Here is a 17,937-nt window from a genome sequence, read left to right as displayed (position 1 = left end):
GGTGGCAGTCATACACTGAGTATTTATGAAAATGCAGCGACTTGGGTACAACGTTGGTAGTTCTTTGTTTGGTTGATTTGGATGTATTTCAGGGTGTGGAAGAAAAAAAAATCAAACAAATGTCAGGTTTGACATAATATTATGTCAATTATCTTACTCATTTCAAATGATCCATTCGTAATTAGTGATGTTGCTTAAAATCCCTAGATTTCTTTTAAGGTACATTGGGTAGAGTTGTGAATGGGAAACCCTGCTAGTGCTTATTAGGAAGGGAAGGGAAGCATGTGGGATGGGGGAAAGGAGGGACCTTCTGTTGCTTAAGAATAGGGTCACCAATTCCTGACCTACTATTAGATTGATACAAATTCTTTTAAAAGCCAAATCTTATTTTCATTTGTAATTTGGAGTCCCTCTCTATGAAGGAAATCGGAGTTTATTTTATTTCTGATTATAAATAACCTTAATGTGGTAGCAGCATCTGACTTCTTGGCAGGGCAGATTTCTGAATTCATGGAAAATCTGAACTGAAAAGTAGGCTCACTCATTCTATAAAAGAGAAAATCAAGGGCCAGGCTACATTAGAAATTTCCTGACTTTCTAATCAGGCCAGTAATTTGGTTTGTCTTTGACACTTTATTTGCAGTTTAGAGGAGGATGGAGTGGAGAAGTTAAAACAAAACAAAACAAAAAACCTTATCTGCAGAGAATCATGCCAATCATTTTATATCTACTACCTTCTTTAAGCCTTGCATGAATGAAGACAATTTAATTTTATAGATGGAGAAAATGATACCTGTGTTAAGTAACTAGCCCAAGGTCGGACAAGGAAATGAAAGTCAGAATCCTAGAAAATATGCATGATTTTTTCCTCAAGAGAAAAAAAAAGGAAATTGACCTAAAACTGACAGTCATTTTCCTAGTAATACCTGTCCTGTGACTTATTCATTCAACAAACATTTATTGAGCACCTTTTATGTACCATATAATAAAAATAAAAATACGGGCACTTGGGTGGCCCAGTCGGTTAAGTGTACGACTCTTGGTTTCGACTCAGGTCATGGTATCATGGGTTGTGAGATGGAGCCCCAAGTTGTTGTTGGGCTCTACACTCAGCAGGGAGTCTGCTTGAAGCTTCTCTCCCTCTGCCCCTCCACCCCAATTTATGCTTGCACTCTCTCTCTCTCTCTCTCTCAAATAAATAAATCTTTTTTAAAAATTTAAAAATACAATTATTCTGGAAGGCAGGAGAATTTCACGTGGAATTGTGTTTATTTGGTTTTATTTTGGAGGGCGGTTACTAGTGTGTAACGATGAAATAAAAACCAAGCCCTTCGTCATTTGGTTTGAATGTTGAAACATTACTCAGTCTTTAGTGTCATCGATCTGTTGATTTTGGAAAAATATGGTTTAAAAGAATCCTTTGCCATGCAGAAGTAGCTGAAGAGATGCCTTACTCTACAATCCCATGTGTGCTGGATTTAATTTAATAGCTAGCTGAACATGGTGTACTTTGAATTTAGGGAAAGAATTTTTTTTTTTTAAGAAGTCTGTATTCAGGACCCCATCCTCCTCTATATTAGGCAGGATGGTCCAAGAGGACAGGGAGCAGCTTTGTCTCTTCACTGTCATACCCCAGGGCCAGACTAGCTCCTCGTCAGATTCCAGCCATTGAGTTTGAAGTTCCAGACCCATTGTTTCTCAAATCAATAGGGCATTCTGACCCTATGCAACTCACTTTGTGATGTTTTGGAGTTGAGATGGGTTTTGCAGGTAAGAAGTAGCATTATTAATTTGTGGCTTGCTGCTTTCTTTGTAATGAATTTAAATTGTGGAGTTTGCTGTTTGCTTGGAGTTTATAACATGAAATTTAACTGTGAGCAAGCTTTAGTGTTTAGTCCCAGCAGTATTCCATTTTCAACAGTCTCCATTTATTTCTCAGAAACATGTTACCGAAACTCATTTGTGTGTCCTCTGGGAGAGGGGTCCGGCTGTGGGTGGCTCCTTAGGAGTCACTGTGGGAGGGAGAATTTCAGTCTCTGCAGAGCTAGCTTCCACCTTCACATTTCAACTGATGAATCAGAACTAAAGTAGTATTTTGCCATAAATTCAGCTCTTTGAGTTCACACTCTCTGAGGACACAGAATTCTAATTCATCCTCACAGATGTGATCCCCCCTGGTTGAAGTCTTAAGTATGCATTCATTCATTTATTTATCCTCCAAACAAATGATATGGAAGCCCCACTGTGTGCTGGGTGACATGCACAAGGATATAGTAGCGATTGAGCAGACATGATCCCTGCCCTCCTGTAGTCACTTGGGGATGGAGCAAGTAAACATGATACAGTAGGATGAACCGTTGTCTGAGGTGACACACGGTGTCCAGGAACACCGAGGAGGGGCTTCCCGAGGAAGTCACATCTAAACAAGACAGGAAAGGATGAGGGGGAAGGAGCTGGGTGGAGGGAGTTGGACAAATGAGCAGAGTGCCAGGCTGAGGGAGAAACTTTGCCAATGGCCTTTAGATGAAAGTAAACAGAGCACCTGGAAGGACCGGAAAGGTTTTTACAACCAGAGCACAGAAGGCAGAGCAGGTGTGGGAATGGGGGTGCCCGTACTAGGGCAGCTGGAAGGGTAAGCAGGGCCAGACTAGAAGAGGCATCTCCGGAAGCCTGGGGGTGTGGGAGGGCATTGAGCCACAGAGGAGTACGCTAACCTCTGTGTTCTCACTAGCTCACCCAGTATGTAAGCTAGAGAAGGGATTGGGAGGACCCAAACTACTGGGGAGATGTGGGGGGACATGGGTGCCCCAGAACGAAGAGGCAAGCAGACCAGAGAAGTGTATGTTCTGCCCTCTCCCACACTCCATAATCACACCGCTTTAATTACAGAGCTCTTCATTCTTCTTAGAAATGAGCAGAATATGTATAAATAAATAGCAAGATCAAGTGTACTTTCCCTTCCAACCATTGCTTTTCTCATCATGTTTTCAAAGTGCTAAAAACTTTTTAAATAACACAGTGAGCATGACCAAAATGATGAATGAAAAACTTAAAATTAAACAAAGCAAATAATCTGTTTTCATTCTGGCACCCTTTGAAGCACATGGGCCTGATGACAGATCTCTCAGCAGCAACACTAATAAGCATTTATTAAGTGCCTATATTTGGGGATGGAAATACAAAGAGGTGGAAAAGCTTGATCCCAGCCCTCAAGAAGGACTCTGCTAGTCATCTGTTCCTTGTCAAAATTACGGTGATAAACAAGACACCTGGAGAGTGTGGCCATATGTAGCTATTCTCCTAAAGACCAAATCGTAGGAAATGGTGGATGGATTTCAGTGCACAGGGTTGGATGGGGTAGGAGCAGTTGGAAGCCCCCTCCTGACAGTGTGCTTCACCCCAGGAGGGAAATGGACGGGAGACTACACCACGAAGTATTTTATGAGCAGTTACAATGTGTGATATATGTGCCCTTTGAAGGCAGAGTAAAAGGGTATGATTTAAAAATAGAAGTCAGCTTCTTGTAGCTGATTACATCAGCTTGAGTTGTGAGCTCACAGAAGAGCTTTTGCAGCCTGATGCCCTTGAGAGAGTCCTCCTGTGGTCAATTAAATGTCTTGTTTTTCTTGAAAGTCAGAAATGGGATGGAGGGTAATTATTCTAAATGGAATAAAAGCTGTGTTAGGTGTAAGAAAATAGTTCTGAATCCTCTAAAGAGATAATATGGAAATGTATACGTGGGCATTTGTTATGAGTTGGAGTCCTTATAGACAAGGACAAGGGAACCAGCGTTTTAATGAGGGCCATTTATTAAATGGCTTAATCAAATCCTACAGCATTTGTCTAGGGTTTCATCACCATAATTCAAAAGGGTATCTAAAAGGTATTGTAGGAAATGTGAATGATACACACTGGTATTTTTGGGCTTGTATCTATTTAAAATAGTGTTAGATTTTGGAGAGCTGTTAATTCACTAAAAGTCCTGTTATCAAAAGATATGTTACTGTTAGAAGGTTTGTTCGTAAATAGCAGTGGCTTAATATGTGAGGCCTTACTGGGGTCATCAGCCAGTGGTGTTCCTGTGTCTGACTGAAGGTTTGGGTCTATAGAGTTTGGTCAAGGGCTAGTAAACAGCAGTATTGACGTTGGAGGCTTTTTTTTTTTCCTGTGGACAAAGACTGGGGTTAATTAATTTGACAGTATCATTAATTACTGCTGAAATCATTGGTCTTTGTCAGAGGTCGGACTCTCTTAGCAATTGAGGGCAGGTCCCACGGGAGCAGGAGACGCCACGTAATGCAGGAATATCACCGCTCAGCCATCTCCTTGTTCTGTGTTAAAAGCCTTTCCTTTTTGCCTGGGCCATCCAGCTTTCTGGCTTGCATGCGTGCTCTGCTTCAGTTCGGTGCCAAGGGCAGGGCTGAGACCCCCCAGTAAGTTGTGTTGAGTGAGCGTGGAGAATTTCAGGTTTGGGTCCACACAATAGACCAACCCTATGAGGCTGCTTAAGCAGTGCCTTGATTCCAGGGTTTTGCTTTAATTCATACATAAAAGGGGAGGGTGTGTGACCCATTATCTTTTCTGTCTTTTCTAGGGCTAAAATCCGATGCTCTGGCTTGCATTCTTTGATGAGGTGGAAGTTCCTTTTGTAAAGCTAACTCACTCTTGCACCTGTCTGTTTCATAACCCTCCGTCTTCATTTGCTGGGTTTTGGTGTGTGCTTGTTGTTTGTTTTGGTTGTTTAACTGGGAGCCTATTTTTTTGTGGTCCCCAAGAAAATCAAATCAAGTTGCTAAACCCTACCCTTGGGTGGTGGTTTCTTTATACTACCTAAATGCCATAGGAAAAAAAAAAAAAAAACATGCCATTTTCATATGGCACAAGTGGGAAGGGAATAATTATACCCTTGCTTTCATTTTTGAATTTCATGAGATGAGGCCTTTGGGGCTCTACGTGTCTTGTTGATTTCCCCCCTTGAACTCAGTGAATGGCAAAAATTAGTTTCAGGGTTAAGTCAAGACCATTTGGAATAGCAGGCATGAAACAGATAACTTGCAGACCTGGTGGCCGGCTGGCTGCTGCTCCTGATTGGAAATAGAGAGGAAGGAGCATGACCTCAGAGTTGGGATGGCTCTACCCTCTGTCCCCGGCCCTGCCTACACCAGCTGTGACAGCATGGATGGGTCTAGTGAGCCTGCTGCAATTTTCTCTTTCACTAAAGGAGATATACGTACTAGATGATCACCAAGCTCTCTTCCAGTTATAACATCTTTAATATGCTTTCTCTAAATTGTTAAGCTCTGGTATCATCAAGCTCATCTGTAGAGAAGTGTAGACACTGGTACAGAGCTAACCTGTCCTTTGTCAGTGTCGTGTTTTCCTCCTACTACAGGTAAGTGCTGGTCTTGTTGAGCCTGCTTGATCTTGTTGCTCTAATTTCAGACTCTGGAAAAGAAGAATACTTCACTCATAATTCTTGGGTAGAGGAGACTGAAATTTTTACAAAATGATTCCAATTATCTTTTATTTAGATAATACTTTCGCAAGGGTCGGAAACCTATGGGCCGTGGGCCAGCCACCTGTTTTGAGAAGTCAGGTTTTTATTGTAACATGACCACGCGCGTTCACTGATGTATGATCTCTGGCTGCTTCCATGATAGGGGAGTTGTCTAGTTACAACAGAGACTGTGGTCTGCAAAGCCAAAATACTTTCTGCCCCTTTACAGAAAACTGTTTACGGAAAAGAGTTTGCTGGACTCTGATTTATAGGCACCTCTAGCGCGTGCTGAGGTTAAGACGTTTTAAGAATTTTAAAATGTTTAATTATGATAAAACATAGAACATAAACTTTGCCATCTCAGCCATTTGTAAGTGTCCAGTTCGGTAGGACTAAGTATATTCACGTTGTTGTACAACAGATCTCCAGAACTTTCTCATCTTGCAAAACTGAAACTCTATACCCGTTAAACAACCACTCCCCATTTCCCTCTCCCCCAGCCTCTGGTAGCTATCATTCTACTCTATGTTTTTATGAATTTGACTACTTTAGATACCCTTGTATATGTGGAATCATGCAGTGTCTTTTTGTGACTACCCTATTTCACTTAGCATAATGTCTTCAAGGTTCATCCATGTTGTATCATGTGGCAGGATGTCCTTCCTTTTCAAGGAATAATAATATTAAGTAATAATAATGTAAGGAATAATATTTCACTGTATGCTTATACCACCACATTTTATTTATTCATTACCAGCAGATATATTTAGGTTGCTTCCTGTCCCTTGGCTAGTGTGAATAGTGCTGCTTATGAACATGGGTGTGCAAATAACTCTTCAAGACCCTCCTTTGAACCCCAAATACATAATAAGAAACATAATATCTATCTTATAAATGTTTGTATTACTGAATGAAATTTAATCCTGCCATTGAAAAATGAGACTTAGGCTATGCAAGTAAGGAGTCATTTGATTTTATCATCCTAGAAGATATTGTGTACCCATACTAATTCATAATTTATATTATCTAATTTCTGTAACAATAGTAAATATTGCTATTTTTTTAAAAAAATAGACCTATACAGTACCATAAAAGCAAATGTTTTGGTTTAAAATAGATTTTTTCATGGGGGAGTGAAGAGAAGTACTTCTCTCTTAAGTATCAAATCTTTGCATATGGCATTTCTCCAGTTGTTTGAGGGAAAAGCTTACTTAACTTTCAAGTTTCAGAGTAGACTCTGGACAAAAGTGTGTTATCGAAGTGTGAACTGATCCCGTCCAAGATAGTTTTCCTTTTGCCAAATTGTCTGGCTTTTCTTCCTAAGACTTATTGGATGGCATATGCAAACCTGGTTTCTAGAATTCTGTGGATGATAATATACAAAACGTAAGATTTTACTGAGTAGAACCATCAGGTTCCAGATCAAAATGCTGCCATATAATGAGCCCATTTTATAACAAGGGCTTCTCAGTGCGTTAGCAGCTAGAATGTCTTATATGGATTCATTATTTCCATGTTTCATCATGTTGTGCTTTTGGCTGCAGGGTCAGAGGAGTGGCTGGTGCCCATGACACCCTCCCTCCCTTCCCCCCAGCCCAACCGCAGACTGTTCCATCTGCCTCTGTCTCCTTTTGGTAGCTCCTGAAGAAGGTGTCATTTTAGATTATGCTTAAATGGAAAATCACTGTATTCAAGTAGTAGGATATACTAGTTACTGTCTCTCTAATTTCCGTCTCCAAGTCTGCCCTATCTGTCTACCCCTCCAGATTATCCTCTTCCTTTTGGTTAACAGCTCAAATATCATCTTTCCCGGCTAGTCGTCTTATTCTCTCTTGGCAAACTGGTTGCAATTCTTACCGTCTTCAAGAATTTAGTATAAAAGAAGACAGTTGTGCCCTCATAGGTTAGCTAAGCACTCTGGTTTTGAATGTTTGTGCTTTAGGGATCCATCCCACTGTGCTATTATTCTTATTTTACAAAATGGTGGTTTACTTAGGTACACAAAATAGAGTTCAATTTTATTTAATTTCAAACAGAGGCACTATATCTACTATTTCCTGAATGCTAATAACTTCACAGTACTGTAAGTTACTTTTATTAGAGTTAAAAATAATTTTCTTCAGATATATTCTTCTTTATAACCAGACTTTTCAGTGACAGGAAAAAAAAGTAATGATTTGATGGTTGTCTGAATTGTCACTTTTACATCAGATTGGATTTTTTAATTGGCTGTGGAGAATTAGTATTTCAGAAAGAAAACTCCTAAATCATAATTGCTTTGGGAAATACCTGTGTTCTGTGTTAGTTTGTCATCATCAAGGGATATTGAAAGGTTTTGAGCAGTACTTTTTAAATTATTGGGTTATTTTTTGAGAACCCCCCAACAAAGTGTTTCTAACAAAATTTATCCAAGTAGTATTGGTTACATGATGGAGTCACAGACTATTAGTGGTTTCATAGTTCTCCTGTCTCTCAGTAAAACTCAGCATCTTCTTGCATCCAAGTCCTAAGTCCATCTGTACTTAGTGTTTGAACTATCGCAAGAATGAGTTCATAGAAAACTGGTATTTCCATTCACAGTTCTGAGGTTAAAAAAAAAAAGACATTTGATGATTACTTGATCTTCAGAAAACTGACATAATAGTAATCTCAGAAGGAGATTAGCCACGGAGGCCCACATGTTATCCAGCATATGACCTGGTCCGTGGTGGCCCTGTTCACTAAAGCATACAGTTTCTCCACCAGTTTCAACTCACATGTCTCACAGTGGCTTTACTTTGCCTCCTTTAGTGAGTTTTTGGTGAACGGAAAACCTTGAACAGAAAGCAGCTTTAAAATATGTGCTTATTACTCTTCTAGCATAAAATTTTCAGGACAATTCCAGGTATAATAGAACTATCCCAAGGGAAAAAATTCTGTTTCATATTCAACAGTTATCCCACACTTAATCATTACATAAGATGAATGAAATTCACATATAGCCCTAAAATCTTACACTGGCCAATTTCACATGGACTCAGGGAGTCCTAAGAAGAAGCAGGCCCTTGAAAGGCCATTGGTGTAACTTTGACATGAAATTCCCACATGCATTAATCAGGCTTCTGTTGTTCCCATCAAATGAAATATGATTTTAGGGCTTGGTAACACTTCACAGTTGATTGGCTCTTTCTACCCAACTACCCTTCTATCTGTCCATCCGTCTATTTAAATTCACTCCCCAGCTGTGATCCTGAGACAACCATTGTCATTTAGATGCTGATTCCTTACTGTGGTTCTTCTGGTGACTGCTGACGTTGGAATAAGGGATACTTCTCAAGATAGATTAATTACATAAACAAATTGAGGGATGGGGTTGTGTTTTTTTTTTTCTGCTTTGTTCTTTTAAATAGCGCCCCCCCCCCCAACCAGGCCTTCAGAGGTAGGACTCTGCATTCTTATAAGCAAACATAGTTCACGGGTATTAGTTCATGTTCTGAGAGAGGTCCAGGCAGAGAAACTTGGAAAATAACCCAAATATAGGGAAGAAGAACCACATGAAAAGCCCATAGATTAATGCATGGGAAATAAATAAATTTCTCAAATAGACAGGGAAGCTGAAAAGAAGCTAGCAGAAAAAAATTTATTACGTTTAGGACCTTGTTCCCTTTCAATTGTTTTTGTCTTAAATTAGAGGGAAAAAAACTCACGAAAACCTGGCATAGTTATTGCTTCTGTGGCAGGGGACTAGATTGGGGGATGGGAGACGAGGGATGAGAATGAGGTTGGAGTTGCACCCTACGCCTTTTTTGTGCTTTTAAAAAGCTTGTGCCCTATGCGTGTATTATTCTTCCAATTACATGTATAAAAATAATGAGAATGAATGAGATTTGAGTGAGTATAGATAAGATTTGGTAGAAGGAAAGAATACAGACAGAAAACTCTTAAGTTGACAAAAACAGATGAGAAACCAGGTTCCAAAGGTGATGTCACATGAGCAGCCGGATGAAGAGTTTGGAGGATGAAGTCATTTTCAAGAGCCATGTGAGGTGGTTAAGTCACTGAAGAGAAGAAGGATCAAAGGCAAATGCCTGAGGGAAACCCACCAAAATCGAGAAAGAGGAGAATGTTTCTTCTGAAAGCCTTCACTGTTCTAAGAGAATTGGAGCAAGCAGAGTTGTGTTTATCCCGAAGGGTTTGGGGAAAAGGTGAGAAAGTAAGCAGATAGCTTTTCCCATCTCCTCTCAGTTGCGTCCTAGAAGGAACAAGTTCTCTGATATGCACCAGTGAGAATGTAGGGAAAATCCTTTCCCAAAAAACAAAGGGGGAGCGGCAGCTGCTTCAGACGGAACAGTCTCCACGGTTTGGACCCCACATTAGGTCCTTGGAGTTGGGCTATAGCATTGTATAGGCTGGTATTTGGTTTCTTAACTTGCAGATTTTCTGCTGGCTTGAATGACGTGTTCTGTGTTCACTGTCCACATCTAATTCTCACGCATGCTAATTAATATACTCAGACAACATCTTGCTGGCACTACAGTATCTCTCTCAACCCTTTTCTCTAAATCTAGCAGTTTCATCAGCTCCTTTTTATTGGTAGCCTTCCAGGTTTTACAGATGAAACCAAGCATACTTACGTGCCTGTGAGCACTGATTTTGTCATTAAAATTTTTGGAGAAGTAATATCAGTTGTCATAAATCAATCTCTATTCGCTTTGGCTGCCTAGTATTTATTTGTTACTAGTTTATTTTTAATACTCTTACAAGGGCCACCTAATGCTCAAGTCTAAAAAGAAATTGAAATACACGCGGATTCTAAACCACACGTCTTTCTGTGCACACATTATGGATTGGGCTCCTGCTGACTGAGTATACATGTCAAAATCAGATATGACTGGAAAGGCATAAGGGCTTCATAGCTACCAGGGCTCCCAGAGACTGCAGAGTGTACTCAGGTTTCATCGAGATTTTATCATGGTCACCATAAATCAGTGTTTTAAAAAGTTGAAAGCATCTTTAATTTTAAAGATTTCCATATCTTCCTCATCCAGACAGTGTAGGCGATGCTTCCTCACCCTCCTTCCCCAAGCCCTGCCAGGAAAAGCCAATGATTTGTAAATTGAAGCTATGTCAGCTCAAGCTTTTATTGGTACTTATTATCCAGGCCTCCGTCTGCTTTTAATTTTAATTCTCTGCTGAAAGAAGTAGCTTGGCCTTTTTTTTTTTTTTTTTTCTTAATTTTTGCACGTCTTTCCACTTTAAAAAGCAACGGCTAAAAGTAGTGATGTGAGCCAGACAATGGTTTCCAAAGTTAGCCTCCCTCTTTCCTATCCTCAGTGTATTTTAGGTTTGGGGCAAACCTCTTGTCTTCAGTATTGACCTACTTGCTCTCTCCTCTCCTGGCATGTCCCCATTTCCCCTACCATCCTGCAATTTCAGCTAATAAATCATGTGAGGAAAGTAGACATTAAGAAATTGATGTTAGGAAAGAGGGTTTTGAAAATAAAATGAAGATTTGATCAACTTTTTCACCTATCCTTTGATTGAGAAAGGAAGAACAACATATTTTAATAGAATGTTAAACATGAGTTATGCAAAAGTCAAAATACTGCTCATTTTAAAGATATCTTTTTTATAGTACAAAAGCACAGCAGATATTTAAGTTCTATACTGAACAATATGATCGGTTTATTTATATGAAATAATTAACATATTTGAATTTTTTCCCAGCCAAAGGTTTTTCTTAGCATTCTGCCATATAGATAGATGTAGCAGCTACTTAAATATGTACACAATGCAGAATATTTCTGATTAAATATTTGTAAAATGCTCTTCAGTTTAGAAAGCTGTTTCATATTCATTACTTCATTAAAGCTGCACAGCAGTTCAGCGAGGGCGTGAATTCTTTGTCCCGTTTCACAGCTAAGATGGAAAAGGCAGAGTCTGACTGACTTGCCCATGGCCACATATATGACCCGGGATTTGAACCCAAGTCCTCTGAATCCAAAATCCATGCTCCTCCTACCATTTCTGCCCCAAGTTCTTCCCAATCCAATAAATGGATCTCTGTGTGTGGTGAAGTCTCTGTGGGAGAAAATGTTTTTGTGGTGGAGGAGACCCAGCCTCGCATTAAAGCAGCAGCCACATCTTCCAGAACATTCTGCATCCTCTGTTCTCATTTTCTCTGACCCCAAAGGCCCATTTTACTAGTGCTCTTAAAGAGTATTTGGATTTTTTCTTTCTTCTCACTAGGCCAGCTCATCAATCTGTTTTCTGAACATCTAGTCACATTTCTACATTCGGTGTTTAGTGCATTTCTTCTACCTTGCTGTCTGAGTGCCCTTTTGAGGTGAAATGGCTGGTGTTCAGCATGGGTTCCTTGGGGTCAGATGCCTGAATCCCACAGCAGTGTACTTCAAGCTCAGAGCCCCATGTCTGAACGAATGGTATAAGGCTCATGGATGAAAAGTAGACCTCACAAAGGCCAGCACTCTGTCCAAGGATCCTGTGCATGTTGACTTGTAGGTTTAAAGCCAGTACACTGTAGAAAGACTTTGACTTCTGAGAAGAGAGGAACAGACAGAGACCCTACATCAAATAGGCACAGGTAGATAGCAGGCCTCTCTCTGTGATGCTTCCAGTGAAGGACACACATACAACCAACCCTGACTTAGGGCCTCTATGGCTCCTGTTGAGTATGAGAATCCTCTGAGAAGTGAGTTGGGTGTAAGGAATCCTGGATTCCACCTGAAGATCCTGATTCAGGAGGCCTGGGGTGGGGCCCAGGGGTCTGATTTTTCAGCAAGCTCCCAAGGTGATTCCCTTGCTGAGGAATCCCTTGACCACATCTTGAGACATATTTTCCCAGAGCATCAGAGTGGGATGATGACTAATCCATCAAAAAAGGTGATTTTTCTCTAACAAGATAGATGTTCAAAAGGACAGGTGTTTAATGGACAAAGATTTCTCATTTTTAAAGTTTAAAAAAAAATAGAGTATACTTGAATTATATGGAAAAGTCAGTTATATGAAACCACTTGATTCCTCCAGGGGTCCTACTCTATTAAGCGTTATTGTGCTTTTTGGTAATCACCATATATGTTTTCTTAAATCCTAGAGCCTGGAGATTTGTATACCACAGACACTCAAATATACTTATTTTGCTTATCTACAATCAATATGAATCTTGCTAATTAAATCTTTTCTCGTATTTCCACTAAACCCTCCTTAGTATTCTCCAGGCTGACTCAGAAAACTTGAAAAAGCTAGAATGGAGCCTCAGATTAGTTAATATCCAGAATTGATTACTCAAGATCATGCTGTTTTGTGGGCACACAGCAAACAATTCTGAGAATTAATTTATACATGTTCAACACAGGGAATTTTCCAGGAGCAATCTGGCACTTTTAGTGTCCTGATATGCATGTTAAAAAATGACCGCAGCATTACAAATAAATCCCGCCCCCACCCCACCCCCCTGCATCCTTCCTGGTTAGTGTGCTTTGTCTGTGGTCTGTCGCTGGTCCATCTGCTTAGGACTAGATCAGCCTAAGATGGAGAAGACTTCACCACCTGGTCCTGCAACACTGCTGTTGTTGTACTCTGTGGCTTGTTACAGCTAACATTATTCATAAGAAATGATGTCCTGGCTTTGAGGTACTTTCTGTAGTAAGTACCAAGGTGTTGAGAAAGAGTCATGGATGGTATGAAAACAGTACGTCTTCTCATTTGTTGCAGAATGGCATTTCTGTTCTTGAAGGGATGGATGAGAGGCTGTGAAATCATAAATGAAGAATGCCAGGAATATAGTACTTTCGCATTTCTTGACAAATGTTCAGCCATTCTTGAATAAGACAAATGAAACTTTGAGTTGAACGTAATAGTAGAAATGATAACAAAATTAGTAAATACATTAAAGATTTCTCTTGTGCCAGCATTTTACTTAAATAAGCTCATTAAAATTCTTCAAAGGATAGATATCATGATCCCCTCTTGACGGACGATGATTCTGAAGCCTGAAGAGGTTAAATGACTCACTCATTGTCACACAGATGGACCAGATGGGAAGGGGTTGTAAATTTACTCCTGTTATCTCCTCATTTTTTAGACCAGAAGTGTTTTCTTTATGAGCGTGCATGGTGGGGACTTCTAGACTTGTCAGTTAAAGGAGGTTAAATATTCTCCCTTTTTTCAGTTTAAATGCTGAATCTTCAAAATGTGTCTCCCTACTAGCACTAGCTTAAGTAGTTTCTTTGGGTCACTCTTTCAGAATTCCATCCTACTTCTCCCCAGGAGGGCACTGAGTTGACTATGTCCTAGAAGTGGGCAGGGAGGATGGCGTTCTTGAAGCCACGCTGAATCCCCTGGCTCCTTTCTTTGCCTTTGCTGCAGTAAGGCCATTCTGAACTTGCATGGTATGTCCCTGAAGCCTGTGGCTAGGATAAGCCCTGGTCTCTTTCTCAGCTCTGGCAATGGTCTAGGAGCTTCAGCCACCTTCCCTTGATGAATCACCCTAATGGCAACTCAGGCTACCTTAGACTCCAGTTTGGCCTTTAACCCAGGGCCGCTTCCTGGCAGGCTCACCAGTCTGCACCCTCAGTCATCTTCCTCTTCCTTCCACAGGTCAGGTGAGATCTTCTGGGTTTCTTCCTCTCCACACCCCAAGAGCCTAAGGAGATCCTGGGGAGCTAAATTCCACCCTCCCTCATCAGCTGCACTGCTTTACTTGGATGCAGCTGACCCTGTTTGGAGCCGAGACAGGCTTGAGAGGCAATCCCCTTGTGAACTCCCAAGCAGGTAGTGAGGCAGACTACATTCTGCCTTTAGTATTTCTCTCCATGCTGGAAGAGAGGCAACACATACATGAACAGCTGTGCCGTGAGCCATACCCAAAGTCTCGGGAATAGGGAGGAAAGGATTTCTCCGCTATTCACTATTCTGCTTCTTCTGGAACATTTCCTTACTCCTTCCTTTCATTTCACTAATAGGTGCCTTTTCTTTCTCAAGCTGACTAGCAGGGCATCCCTCAAAAATCGTCACCAGATCCTTTGTCTATCCACTGTCTTTCACTTTCCTCACATTCTGTATAAGGGACCTAGTAAGTTGTCACAGGTGTGTTCATCACTGGATCTCATCCATTAAGCCTGATTTCTCACTTAAGATAACGGGACCCCATAGGTCTCTTCACAGGTAGCAATCCACTTGACATGACATGACCTTCTCTCCATGTCCAGTCTCTCTCTCTCTTTTTTTTTTTTTTACTATTTACCTGACTGTGGTGACTTGAAACCTGACATATTCCTTACTTTCATCCCCTTTATCCAGTCAGCCATAATATATAGCCCACTGAGACTTCCTTCAGAATGCCCCTTGCCTTGGTCCCTTCCTCTTGTGTCTTATGAAGCAACACCAGTCTTGGATTTTTATCACCTGGGGCTTTAATGAAAGACCTAACAGTTATGACTCCCCCGGTCTTTCTTGCCCCTTTCATATTCCTCTCCCTCCCCCCATACCACATATCCACTCATAGTACCTTCTCTAATGGTCTTGACGGTCTTGTCATGCTGCATCTCTGCTCGAGGATCTGTTGTGCTTATCTGTTAGCCTTGTTCCCTGTGACCTTGCCCACCTTGTCCATCCAGTGCTGGCCCACACTCCAGTTTAACTGGAGGTTCTATAATCAGACCAGGTTACAGCACTACTTGGCAGTAGAGATCCTAAAGGAATTAATGGGGAAGAGTCCTAAGAGAGCTGAAAACATCCTCCCTTTTCTATCACTTTTAAAGCAGTCAGAGGTAGACTCTTTTGGATGTTTTAGATGCAGGAGCCAGTGGATGATCTTGCGTCTTCTTCACATGTAACTGTGTATCTGTCCACATGACAGTTGCATCTGATGAAGAGGTCTGGAAAGCCTTTTGCTTTTAACCAAAGAGGTGAGTACACTATCCCCCTTACCCGACTGTGTTGTTTCTACCTTAGTCATGAAATGTGTGTGCTTCCTCTAGATAGAGACCCAATATACCTTTTGAGGAACTTAAGTGAGACTATGCTTTGTGACTCCCTTTGGTACCTTTTATTATTTTTTTCCCTCTGCTTCAGTTAGAAATCTTGTGGTTTTTTTTTTTTTTTTTGTATTCTGTCAAGCATTTTTATATGCCTGTTTGTGAATTAATTGAGAATCCCTTATCACTTAGAGAATAATTCTTGTTGTCAAAAGCACTTTACAACCTTGCTGTTCCTCATGATCTTCCTGCGAATTGAGTAAGCAAGATCTGCCTTGTCCTCTTCACATCTTATGTTGTGCCTTCTGTAAAGGCAGAGGTTTTGCTTCAAACACTGGTCAGGATTCTGGTTCCCCTGAGTCTTTTAGAAAGAGGTTCCCAGAGAGGCAGACTGGCCCTTCTGTGATGAAGAGAAGCTGGAAAATTAATGGGAATGTTGATCAAGGAAAGAATCAGATTTTTAAAAGGAGATGTGAATTCCTAGATGTTTGGCTTCTCTATGGCAATATTTGTGGGTGTTTTTTTTTTTTCTTTTTACCATTTTGCTTTTATTTAGGAGCAAAAAGTTACATTTGCAAAAATAGCACTCACTTCAAAGATAAATAGACTGTCAACAGAATCTAGGCTTCCTTTCCATTCTTTGATCTTACTTCGGTGACCAGTTATTAAGTGTGCCTGTTGTGTTGGATACTATGGAAAATAAAACAGATATATAAAATAGTTCCCTCTTCAATTTTACAATTTAGTTGGGGGGATAAGACATACACCTATAAGAGAGACTATGCTTGGTTGCTTGGTCCATGTATGGCATTTCCTTAGATTCCTGTCCCTTCAGAACTTCATGAAGGGACGTGAAGTCCCATCTAAATTGGGTGAACTTGGCACTTTATCCTAAACTAAATGTCTTTCTATTCAAATTAAAATTCATAAGCCAGAGGAGGGAATGATCTCTAATAATAACTACTCACGCTCAGAGTGTTCCATTTTTTTTTTTATCTTTCATTTTGTAAGTCATAGCTCCTGTGCCATGAGAGAGACATCATAAGGAGGAAAGTGGAGGCTCCTGGAATGTGATTTACACATGGTCACTTTGGAGAGCCGGATAGAACTGGCACAGACACTTTCCTGGCTGACTCCAGATGGAGTGCCCCTTTCAGCCAGAGCATGACTTGTTTGAGAGCTGGTTATGAGACTGCATTTACCAGTCAGGCTTTCTGCCTGGGAAATAGCAGGAAAGAAGCTTAAAGTTACTTCTGGATTCTAAGGCTGTACTTATGTGAGGGGAAGAGAACAAGGAAAAACAGCATTATGGTGACTACCTTTATATGGGAAATCTAGAGGCACTACCAGGTTTTGGAGAAATGGGGGGGGGGAGAGAATGAGGGCGCACAAGCACGGGAGTGTGAGAACACACATGCACCCTCAGAACCAGCAATGTAGCTGCTTCCAGCATTTTTCCTGCCTGTCTTTACATGATTAAACCACAGTTGGAAGCGGTGAGCTACGTTTGAGTGGATGCTTTAATCCAGCAGCTCTCCTCACCAGTCAGCACCTCTGTATCCCATGGCATTTGGCCTGTTTTCTGCATTTTCTTCATTGTTCCAAAACAATTCTGGGGTTTCTCTATGCTCTGCTTCTGGTGCTTTGGAAGTTTCCATCCTCAACTTGGTGTAACTCATTCTCTAAGCATGTGTCAGTTTCCTCCCATTGAGCGCACATGTCGTTAGGCAACCTTGAGGGCACACAGCTTAATGGGAGACAGCAATTTAAAGAAAACAAATCCTAGATTCATGTAAGTGATAGATATAAGTGTGTAGATACCAACATGTAGCATTCCCCAAGGCGTTCCTGGCTATCTGACCATCTCATCACTAGGTGCTATTTTATATAAATTGGACAAGCCAACTACGTTATTCTTAACAAGCTCCCATTAATATCATTATTCAACCCATTGTAATAATGGAAGAGCAGTACTTCAATTCACAGGGGCCATTAAGTGTTAGCATTCACTCATTTAACAAATGTTTTGAGCCCCTACTATGCACAGCACCAGAGATACAATGCTGAGCAGAACAGGCACGATCTCTGCCCTCATGGAACTAATAGGGAGATAGAGATAGACATGCAATAAGTATTTCATACTGAGGAAAACATAACTCAAAATTGTGACATACTCTGTGAAAGAAAATTATAGTGTGCTATGGGAGTCTGTGACTGGAACCTCATTTAGACAGGAGAAGGAGAGTTCTGTTTAAGGTCACTGATTGGAGCTTAGAGCTTGAGGATGCAATGGAATGGTGACAGCCAAGTTTCAAGGGTGAGCTCTGTGTGGAAGTGACAGAATATGTGAAAGTCCTGGGGTGGGAAAAGGCTGGGAGGAGAGAGACCTAGTTTGTGGGAGCATAGTCAGTGGAGGGCAGGAGCCAGGTCATGGAGGACTTTGTAGAATGGGTAAAGGTCTCA

General features: G+C 40.8%; 1 protein-coding gene across 20 annotated transcripts in view; it reads left to right on the top strand.

Annotated features, from left to right (window-relative positions):
- The window catches only part of ICA1 (islet cell autoantigen 1), a 138,626-nt gene that overhangs the window by 36,482 nt on the left and 84,207 nt on the right, over positions 1 to 17,937 (top strand). The gene's annotated exons all lie outside the window — the stretch shown is intronic.

This window comes from Ursus arctos, unplaced genomic scaffold (assembly GCF_023065955.2).
Source record: "Ursus arctos isolate Adak ecotype North America unplaced genomic scaffold, UrsArc2.0 scaffold_3, whole genome shotgun sequence".
Taxonomy (NCBI): Eukaryota; Metazoa; Chordata; class Mammalia; order Carnivora; family Ursidae; genus Ursus; species Ursus arctos.
The sequence above is the reverse complement of the archived record's forward strand: the minus strand, read 5'-3'. Positions and strand labels throughout refer to the sequence as shown.